Consider the following 9,281-nt stretch of genomic DNA (forward strand, 5'->3'; position numbering starts at 1 on the left):
TAAATAATCTTTATTTTAACATGTTGCTAGATTCTAACTAGAAATTATTTTCATGTGCTTCTTGAAATGAAGCTTCCAATGTTCACACTGAAGGAAATTTAAAAACAGAAAGCCTATTTCTTTTTAGAACTCTGAAACCATGCATCAAGCAACACAGGAATGTAAATGAAAGGCAAATTAAAGACTAATTGCCTGATTTTTAAATTTAACTAGGAAACTGCTTCAGCCAGAAAGAACTGGAGCTACATTAGTAAAATATGAAGGAGGACAGCAAGGCAGAAATATTAAAACTTTTTTCCTGATAAATGCTTGAAAAATAAGTGATTTTAATGATCTTACAGTTTTATAGTCATTCTGGCTGCATACTGCTACAGAAGAATATACAGCAAAATTTAGATGTAAACTCCAATTCTGAGTGTATTGAGGGGCCTGAAATATATCTAATGCTATATCTCAGTTCATTGCCATTGTTTCAGGGCTCCACTGGCAAAGCTCACATGGACTGATGACTGCTGCTAATGCAGGTAGATGTTCCCTTTGAGAACGGGGGTTCTACACAGGTGCGTACTATCCACATAAAAGTGAAAATATAAAAAGCAGTGAGAAAGAAAGAAGGGACTTTTTTGCTAAATCTGACCAACCCATTCCTAATTGTGGATATATTTCTGGGCTAGTTAACCTATACACAATATTCCAGGAGGGAAAAAAAATAATAAGAGAGTGGTTAGTATGACATCTATGCATTTACTGATCTCAGAATAAGACAGTGAATGTTTTATGGAATTACTGGAAACAACATTCATCAAAGGCAATTAAGAATAAAGATGTCATTGCTGGTTCAGATAGTCCATAGTAGCATATTACCTGGTGTTTGGAGGGGGGAAGAAGAAGGGAGCACCTCTGTTTGCTTATAATCTTCATATTTTTCTCCAGGACATGTGTTAGGTGTTACTGGCAACTATTGGGCAAAGTGGACCTTTAATCTGACCTGTTACAGCCATTCTTATGTTCTTATGTCTTCAGAAGCCTGTAAGAAGAAGAAGTTTCAAGAAGCCAGGGAGGTGCTAAATCATATTTATGATTAAAGAGCTTGAGAAAATGGACATAAAGAAATGATACAAACTCAAAACTACCATGATACAGCCCTGGATGAAGACGCAATATTCCATTGCAAAGAAATAACACCTAGTAGGAAGCAAAGGAGGGGTGTTCTGTATAGTGAAAATTAGAGCCTTTACTCAATTTCTTATGCAGCATCAGAAGAAGAGGAAAGGAGAAAAAAGCATCCGTTAGAAAATACAAGAGAAAGGGCAAAAAGAAAAGGGAAAAAAAAAGTGTTAATTTTAAGCTAGGACTGAAATACCTTCAAAGAGAATACAAATGACTGTGATTTGGGGCCTAATATTATTAAAGTATTTAATTGTTTTCTCTCTTTTGTAACTTTGTCCCAAAGATGAATAATTTTTTGGTACTCACTGAATTTTCTCAAAAATAAAAATATATTTATGTATAATGTAACATTAAAACTGGTTCCTTGAATGATGATCTAGAAATTGAGCATTTTTCTTCTACTGTTGTGACGAGTAAAATAAACCGTACTGAAATGCTCTAGTGGGGGCATTTCCTGAATAATTGGACTAATTTCTATTTATGGTTCTGAGTCAGAGTTAGGGACATGAGATCCTGAAAAGGACAATTAAAAAAAAAAAAGGATATATTTTATTTGTACAAATAATAGTTACATAACTTCCATATAATTAGCAAAAAAATTTTGAAGCAAAAATCTGAGTGCAGCATTCATGATGAAAAATGCTTCAGAGGGGGTGAAATGGGAAAACAAAACAAAGGGATGCTGATGGCCAAGAATATCACAATTAAGTTGCTTGCTTTTTCCTTTTTTCACTTACTTCACTTCTGCAAGCTAAACTTCAAAATTTAGTTTAAAGGCTTATTTACTTCTTTTTAGCATTGATTACTCTGACTTCATGGCTCTTAATTTTTTCCTTGGTTCATAAATGGAGGTTTAATAAAGTTCTGTGCTTGTTAAGCACTTGTTGTTGACCATATTCCTATCTACTTAATTGTAAGGAAATGTGAAGAGACAGGTGTACCAGAAGCTTTTATTAAGGTATCAAAAAAACAGCAAGCTATCTACACAAGCCAATTAAATGGCACTGCATGTCCCCAAAGTAGAAAGCACACAGTGTTACACATAAGTTGATATTTTATTCAGCAAATAAATCAACCCTTATACAACACACTCCATAAAACTAATCAAGCACAATATACTCCATATGGATTATCAGTCCCTTCACTCCAGGTATATTAAAAAGCATGTGGAAAGCTGCTTTAGAACTCTATAAGCTAACACTGAATGATGTTCCTTGGTATTTCACAATCCAATAAACTGTGTGTGCACTAGTAATCACTCATTGCAACTACAATATATGTAATGCATTCAAGCACTTTCTACTTTCCAGGACTCCCTTGACTCATGTAATCTCACAGAACACTTTCCATCTGCATGAATCGGGAAAGAAGTCCATGAGAGTGTATGAAACTCTGGTTGATAAAGTATTTCAACTTCATAGAGCACTGAAGAACACACCCATATTCTATTTACATATAGAGCTGACAAAAAAATACAGTTTCTGTTGCACAGGATATAATTTTTAATTCTGTTTTTGTCCATGAAATATTATTTTATATCCAGAATCCTGCTTGTGAATGTAAACTAAAGCCAAATGTCCTTCGGGTGCCCAGATGCACAGGATCCAGAAAGTCATCAGGAGTTCAGGCTGAGTTCTGCCCTCTTGTGGGCTTGGGAAAGCTTTTGAAACACGAGGTGCTTTGAATGATATATATTAGATATAAAAAGCTATCATTTTCTTTATTGGACTGTTGCATTCAAGTTTTTTGTCCTGTCTTAGTATAATGAAAGTTATTTTGGATGCAACTCCAATTTCAGCTGTCTTAATAAGCACTCCACCATCACTCTGCAGCTGGAGAGAGGAGAAAACAGTTCTTACTGGGGCCTTTTATATATTTCTATTCTATATTAGACAAAGAGAGGAAGGATTCTTTCATATAAAGAGGAAAAGCAATGGTTACAGTACAATTTTAAAAGAAAAAAGGATCAAGCAGAATATGCACTCTTACTCTCAGAGCATTGTGATGATGTGATGTGTATTGTCAACAGTTTTCACATTATCATTAAAAAAAAAAAAAAGGATCTACTGCCCCTTCAAAAGAAGGAAGATGGATAAACTATTTCTTCAGAGTCAGGATGGTGCAGAGAGGTGATAGTTAACAAATGGCTCTAGCCCAGCTTGGAAATTTCACTCCCTGCAGGAAGAACTGTCAGGATTCTGAGAGCACCAAGGACCCTGACTGTCTTACCCTGCCCTCTCACCACCCTGTCCACTTCAGCCGTGTCTGTGCCACAGCTGCAGTGTGGAATGTTGGTCTGCAGCTCCTCTCAGCCCTGTCCTGCCATGCCAGCCATGGGCCCCACTGAGCCCATCATCATCCCCATCAGTGCCTGCGGCTGCCTCTGACACCCTCCTGGCTGCCCTGCTCTTGGCTGAGACAATGAAAGAAATCCTGGCTGCTAGCCCCTGCCATTATGGAGAGACCCTGACCCACCCAGGGAGAGCCCAGACCACAAGGAGTCACTGTCTCTCTCTTCTTTGTCAAAAATGCTATTCCTCGCTTATGCCCACAATGATGGGTAAAAAAATTCTCAGCAGACCATGACAGTCCTCCAGTACTTCCAGGCAGAGTTGATTTTCCAATGTCAGAATTATTCTCACATGTTTGTGACAATGAGAGGTGGCCAGTTTCCATGGAAGGAGTGTAGCTTCTTCAGTCAGGTGTGCTGGCATCCCACACACATTGAAGGCACAAGGGTCAAGGAAACCTAGACTGCATGGAAGTGTCAGCTGATACAGAAGTTCTGGAGCACTGCTTTTCATTGCAAATTTGAGAAATAATATGATTGACTATTAATTATTCTGTTTCAGAAACCCTGGAGGTTTTGTCATATAAATTTGTTTGATATACATTTTTCCATGCAGCATCCTTTGATATTGCAATGGCCAGAGGGCCTTCTTCCCCAAAGGTCCACAGACTTCTTCCTGCTCCCTTAGCATCAATCCTGTGCTTCAATGTCTGACTACTTTCATAACACAAAATTAACTACAACATGGGCTAGACAAGCCTCCTGCTCTGGCAGGAGCTGAATATTGAATCTGAGACTCTTTGCTAAATGTCCTTTGTTTCATGTGACATTAAGGAGGCCAAATTGCCTAGCATTAGGGCTTGACTACCAATAAGGTCAGTGCAGGCACAAGTCAGCCACACTTGGAAGGTCTAACAGGTGATTTTCCTGTTGTGATTTGATAAGCTGAACTCTAGAGTTAAAAGCTCCTTAATGGTACAGAAAATTACTGCCTTCACCAACATTACTCCAGCCAGATTGCTGCCTTTTACAGAGCACCCTGCTGCAGTCCCAAGTACTTGCCAAATGCCCCAGCAGTGGAAACAAAACAGCTTCAGGATACCATTTCAGGTACTGTCTATGTATTTTTCCAAAACATAGATCTTCCATGTTTCTTGCACATAAAACTATCTGAAAGACTACAGAATCTTCAGAAGCAGGTAAAGTCAAAGTAACAGTCAATAAAAGACTTATGCTCTTGCTTTTTTTTTTTTTTTTTTTTTTTTTTTTTTTTTTTTTTTTGTTAGCTTCCCCTATGCTTTCTCCCATTTTTCTAAGTAATACACTTGTAGCCTTACCTGACTGAAGCAGGCAATCCATTAATGGTTGTATTCATTTATTAAAATGCAATGCCAAGAGGATGTAGAGCACAAAAGGCAGCAGAAGATCACGAGGCTGGCAGCTTTCACCAATCATTCTGTCTAGAGTAATAATGTGCTTTGTTTCTTCCAGCCTTTAAAGACTGCCACTATTGAGTTCATGCAGAAAAAAAAAGCTGGTCCTTCAGTCTGTGAATAACTACCGTCCTTCCACAGAGAGCAGCCAGAACTTCCTGGAACATGGAGTTTTACAGCAGGATTTACTTGTGCACTTTGGCAATCTCTGGAACACTAGAAAAGAGCTGCTGGGATTAAAGCTATGAATACAGAAGTAGCAGATGTGAAGAAAATAGCATGTAAATGTATGATGGGTCAAGATGTAAGAATATGCTGCCAGCAATGAAAAGATGCTGTAGGAGAAGAGAAATAGTTTACCCTCTGCATATATTACACACACCGTGGTGAATTAATCATTCAGTGAGAGAAATGATGCTTAAGGAAACTTGCTTGGCTCTGAAATCTGGACTCCATTTTGGCACAGAAGTTTGATATGAATATTTGCAAGTTAATTTATATGGACAAGATTGAGTGACTTTCACTTAAAAAAAAAGTAAAAAAAAAAACCACCAACACCTGCTATATACAGGTTTTACTGTCTGAAAACATGTACAGGGATCAAAAGAATACCAAACTGCATGTTTTTTCAGGTTGTAGCTAGTTTGGGTAGCTCATATGTAACTTGATAAACAAGCAATGGTCATGCTACTTTAGTCACTGAAGGATAATTAACTTTGCTGAAGTGTGTGTGCTTCTGGGTTAATGATGTATTCAACATCATAGCTAAAGACAGCTCTTGCCCAGCTGCTTGGTGTTCAAAACACTCAAATGGCTGAACATGCTCAGTGTAATCTATTTCTAGTAGTTTGCAGTTTGAGCTAAGCACTACAAATGCTGAGCTTTCTTAAACTCCTCAGCCTCCTGGATGAAAAATTCCTGTCCTCTTTATTCTCTGTGCCATCTCTTCCCCATCTTTAAAAGAGGGACAGCTGTCCTGTAGTTAGAAATAAAAGGCTCTGTTCTATTTTATTCATAACAGAAATTAGTAGCAGCCCTCTAGAAGAGAAGTGAAATGCTTCTTTATTTTTCTATGGCTTGTTAGGACACTCTTTCTTGTATTGCTATACAAATGCTGCTTTAAAAGTTGTGAATTTAAGAGTTGCTTTAGCTTACCCAATCCAACACCCTTTTCAGGGTGAAACAATGCCATTAATGAATGGTTTGCAGCTCAGCGCTAATGCTGAACATGACATAATAATTTTTATTAACTCTTGGAAGACTGTATGAAAAAAAGAGTTGGTTTTATGCAAAAAAAAAAAAAAAATCATAGATATTCCTATTAGCTCTTTATTTATATATTTGAACTTCTCAAGTTAGAAGTCTGTCAGTACATATTTTTTTTTTCTAGAGCACAAAACAAAATAATACAGGAATTAGGTACAAATAGAATAGACTTTATTTATGCCTGAATTATTGAGTACAAAGACCAGCCAAATGGCAACACAGACCAAAGAAAGATTCCAAAAAATATGCCTTTGTAGAAATGAAAATTTGGATGGGGCAACAAGGAAAGTGATTGCAACTAAAACATGGACAAGTATAACCCACTTACTCCACTGATCCACCACTTACATTTTCCCCTGACCTGGAGGTTGCACTTACTAAATTTACTGAGAAAACCATCCTCACCTGAGCTTAATGTCTGACATTTGTTCTGTTGCAGAGTATTTGAAAGTCAATTATCAATGTAATTTCTCCTGTTTAGTCTTGAACAAGGCCAATGTTAGTCTCTAAACAGCATCTTGTGCAAAGTGTAAAATAATATCTGCTTGGCAAAAAGCTGAGGTAGTTAAATGCCTTTTCTACTACACAGACCTTGATCTCAAGTACTGTGTGTGCTTTTTCTTCTGCCACCAAGAGTTTTGCTGCAATATCACCATCAATTTAATTAGAGATTTCCAAATTTGCAACAGTGTGAGTGTGCAATAGTGTGAAATTCAATTAGAAGTGAGCTGGAAGTTCATCACTAAATTAATGATATTTATTGAAAATTCATTAAGTACCCTTGAGTTGATGTGCTAAAAAGACCTTTTTTTAATAATTTCCAAATCTGCAGTTTTTATTAAATTGCCACCTGCACAGTTATAAAACATCAAGGAGAGGCTTCTGTAGTACAAATGGATTGAATGGATTGTAACATGATTTTCACATGTCCATCCAGCATGACAAGAATACAAGAAAAGGGCTTGTAGGATCCAGACCAATAATCCAGGGAAAACTATGGAGAAAACAGATAAAATACTGATGTGTGATGGATCATACTAAGAAAACCTGCTGTTTTCAAGAAAACAAGGCAAAATAAGGTTCTCTTGGGGGGGAAAAAACCCAATAAACCAAACAAATCCCACAACAACAATAAAGAAAACCCACTGCTATTATTTTTTAAGATTATATAGACACATGGTTAGCTTAATTATGGTTTGTTTAAAATACACTGGATGAGTTGTAATACAGCAAAAGCAGATTAAGCTTGGAATTTGAAAGCAAAAACAACTAAGAAAGGGAAAAGTACTCATACAATTATTTTTAATAATCCTTTAGTAGCTGCAGTATGTTAAACAATCATCAGAAGTCCATGTTTTTGAGCTAGCTCTTAAAGAGAAGTTAATCAGAAAGTCTTACTAAGTTATCTGTCCAGAACTTTTACATCTGACTTCTGTATTGCAGAAGAGCATAATGATAGACCTGCTTTAGGAGTTACACTGAAAATACTGTAGCTTACAGAAGTCTGTTTTAAAAGTTTATGACTGTAACACTCCAGGTAAGGTGAAATACTCTTAAACATATTTGTTTATACTAAGCTTATATGTAAAATTAGTTGCATTCAGATTAAGAGTTTTTACTGGCATGACTATTTTTGGTAAAAATAATCTAATTTTATATTACCTTTATATTAATCACTTTTCTATTTTATTTATACTATGAAATTACTAAATTTGTATTTATTATAAATTTATTTATTTATAGATATTATATCCAAATATATTGTATATGAATATTATATATATTATATATTTTTATATAATGTATATTCATATATATTTATTTTAAACCTATTTATTTTGCATTTATATTGTGGAATAAGGAATATGTTTTCCAGTCCAGATTAAGGTTTTTTCAACTCATACACCATCCAAATCCATACACCTATATGTTAACACTAGTAGTTACTCTATACCTCTGAGCTGGTAGTGTTCATACCTTCTCAATAGACTTGCTGTTTACTCTAGTTGCTTATTTGTAAAAGAGATTGTATTGATTTTTTTTTTTCCATTGTCAAACATAGTTCTGGTTGAAATACAGAACCTAAAAGAAAGGAGGAAAAATTAATATAACTTTCTACAACACCTTCTCTTTTTAAGTAGTGTTAAATAAATTATGATGCACTCCAAGATTTAAAGCCTAGCAAGAATCCAAAGCCTTCTACAGTCCTTGTAATGTTACAGTTTAAAGGCAAAGAGTTCTGTCTCCATAGGCAACACTTTTGAAGCTTCTCATCTCAAAGAGAATTTAGCCTTTTAATTGAAAAATCGAGTTTTATTACAATATTTTTGATCACACTGAACTAAAAGCAGAGTTTTACAAACTGGTCCCTTGTAAGTGGACATGTGTCTATGTGTATGGTTATTCTTGAGTAACTGGAAATAAAAAAGAATAGTTTTACAAAAGGCAACTATTATATTTGAAGCATATAAATAAAAATCCTATGACATTGTGAAGCTGTCCTGCAGGTTTTCTGTAACTGGGTACATATCTGACCACTGCATATACCATCTGAGTGCATCCACACATAAGTATTCAAAGAAATGTGTGGATGTTGCCACCTGGGGACATGGCTTAGTGCTGGTAACATGGCAGTGTTGGGGTAACAGTTGGAATTGATCTTGAAAGTCCTTATGATTATGTGATTCTAACTCTGTATCTGCCATTTAAAGGGAAGTTTTCTCTGTTGCAGTTTGTAATATATAGTTATAGTTACAATTCAGAACTGCCACTGGTTTCAGAAAACAAGCTTCTTAGGCAACAAAGAACTAAATATATATTAGGTACTTTAAAAGAATCCTATTCTGAAGGAAAGCTAAACAAGTAACTTTGGCAACAAGGAATAGTGCCTTAACTACAGACTTTTCTTGGCTAGGGTCAACAACTAGAGATGATTGTATTTTCCAGAGGAAATTTTAAACTTTTGGCAAAAAGAAGTAAATAGGGACTGATTTGATGGCAGCATTTCAGCCTTATTCAGTTTGGTACACAGTTGTAGAATGACTGAGCTTGGCAGGCACTCCTGGACATCAAACAATCTAACCACCTTGTTCAAGCAGAGTCACACACAGACGTTTGTTCAG

The 9,281-nt window shown here is 35.9% G+C and overlaps 1 long non-coding RNA gene across 1 annotated transcript in view; it reads right to left on the reverse strand.

Moving 5' to 3' along the window:
- Positions 1-4,959, reverse strand: part of LOC144248884 (uncharacterized) — a 58,214-nt gene extending 53,255 nt beyond the window's left edge. Inside the window, exon 1 of the long non-coding RNA XR_013342057.1 lies at positions 4,798-4,959. This is a non-coding gene — a long non-coding RNA (uncharacterized LOC144248884). The remainder of the gene's footprint in view (positions 1-4,797) is intronic.
- Positions 4,960-9,281: the final 4,322 nt, after the last annotated feature.

Source organism: Lonchura striata, chromosome 2 (assembly GCF_046129695.1).
Source record: "Lonchura striata isolate bLonStr1 chromosome 2, bLonStr1.mat, whole genome shotgun sequence".
Lineage (NCBI taxonomy): Eukaryota > Metazoa > Chordata > Aves > Passeriformes > Estrildidae > Lonchura > Lonchura striata.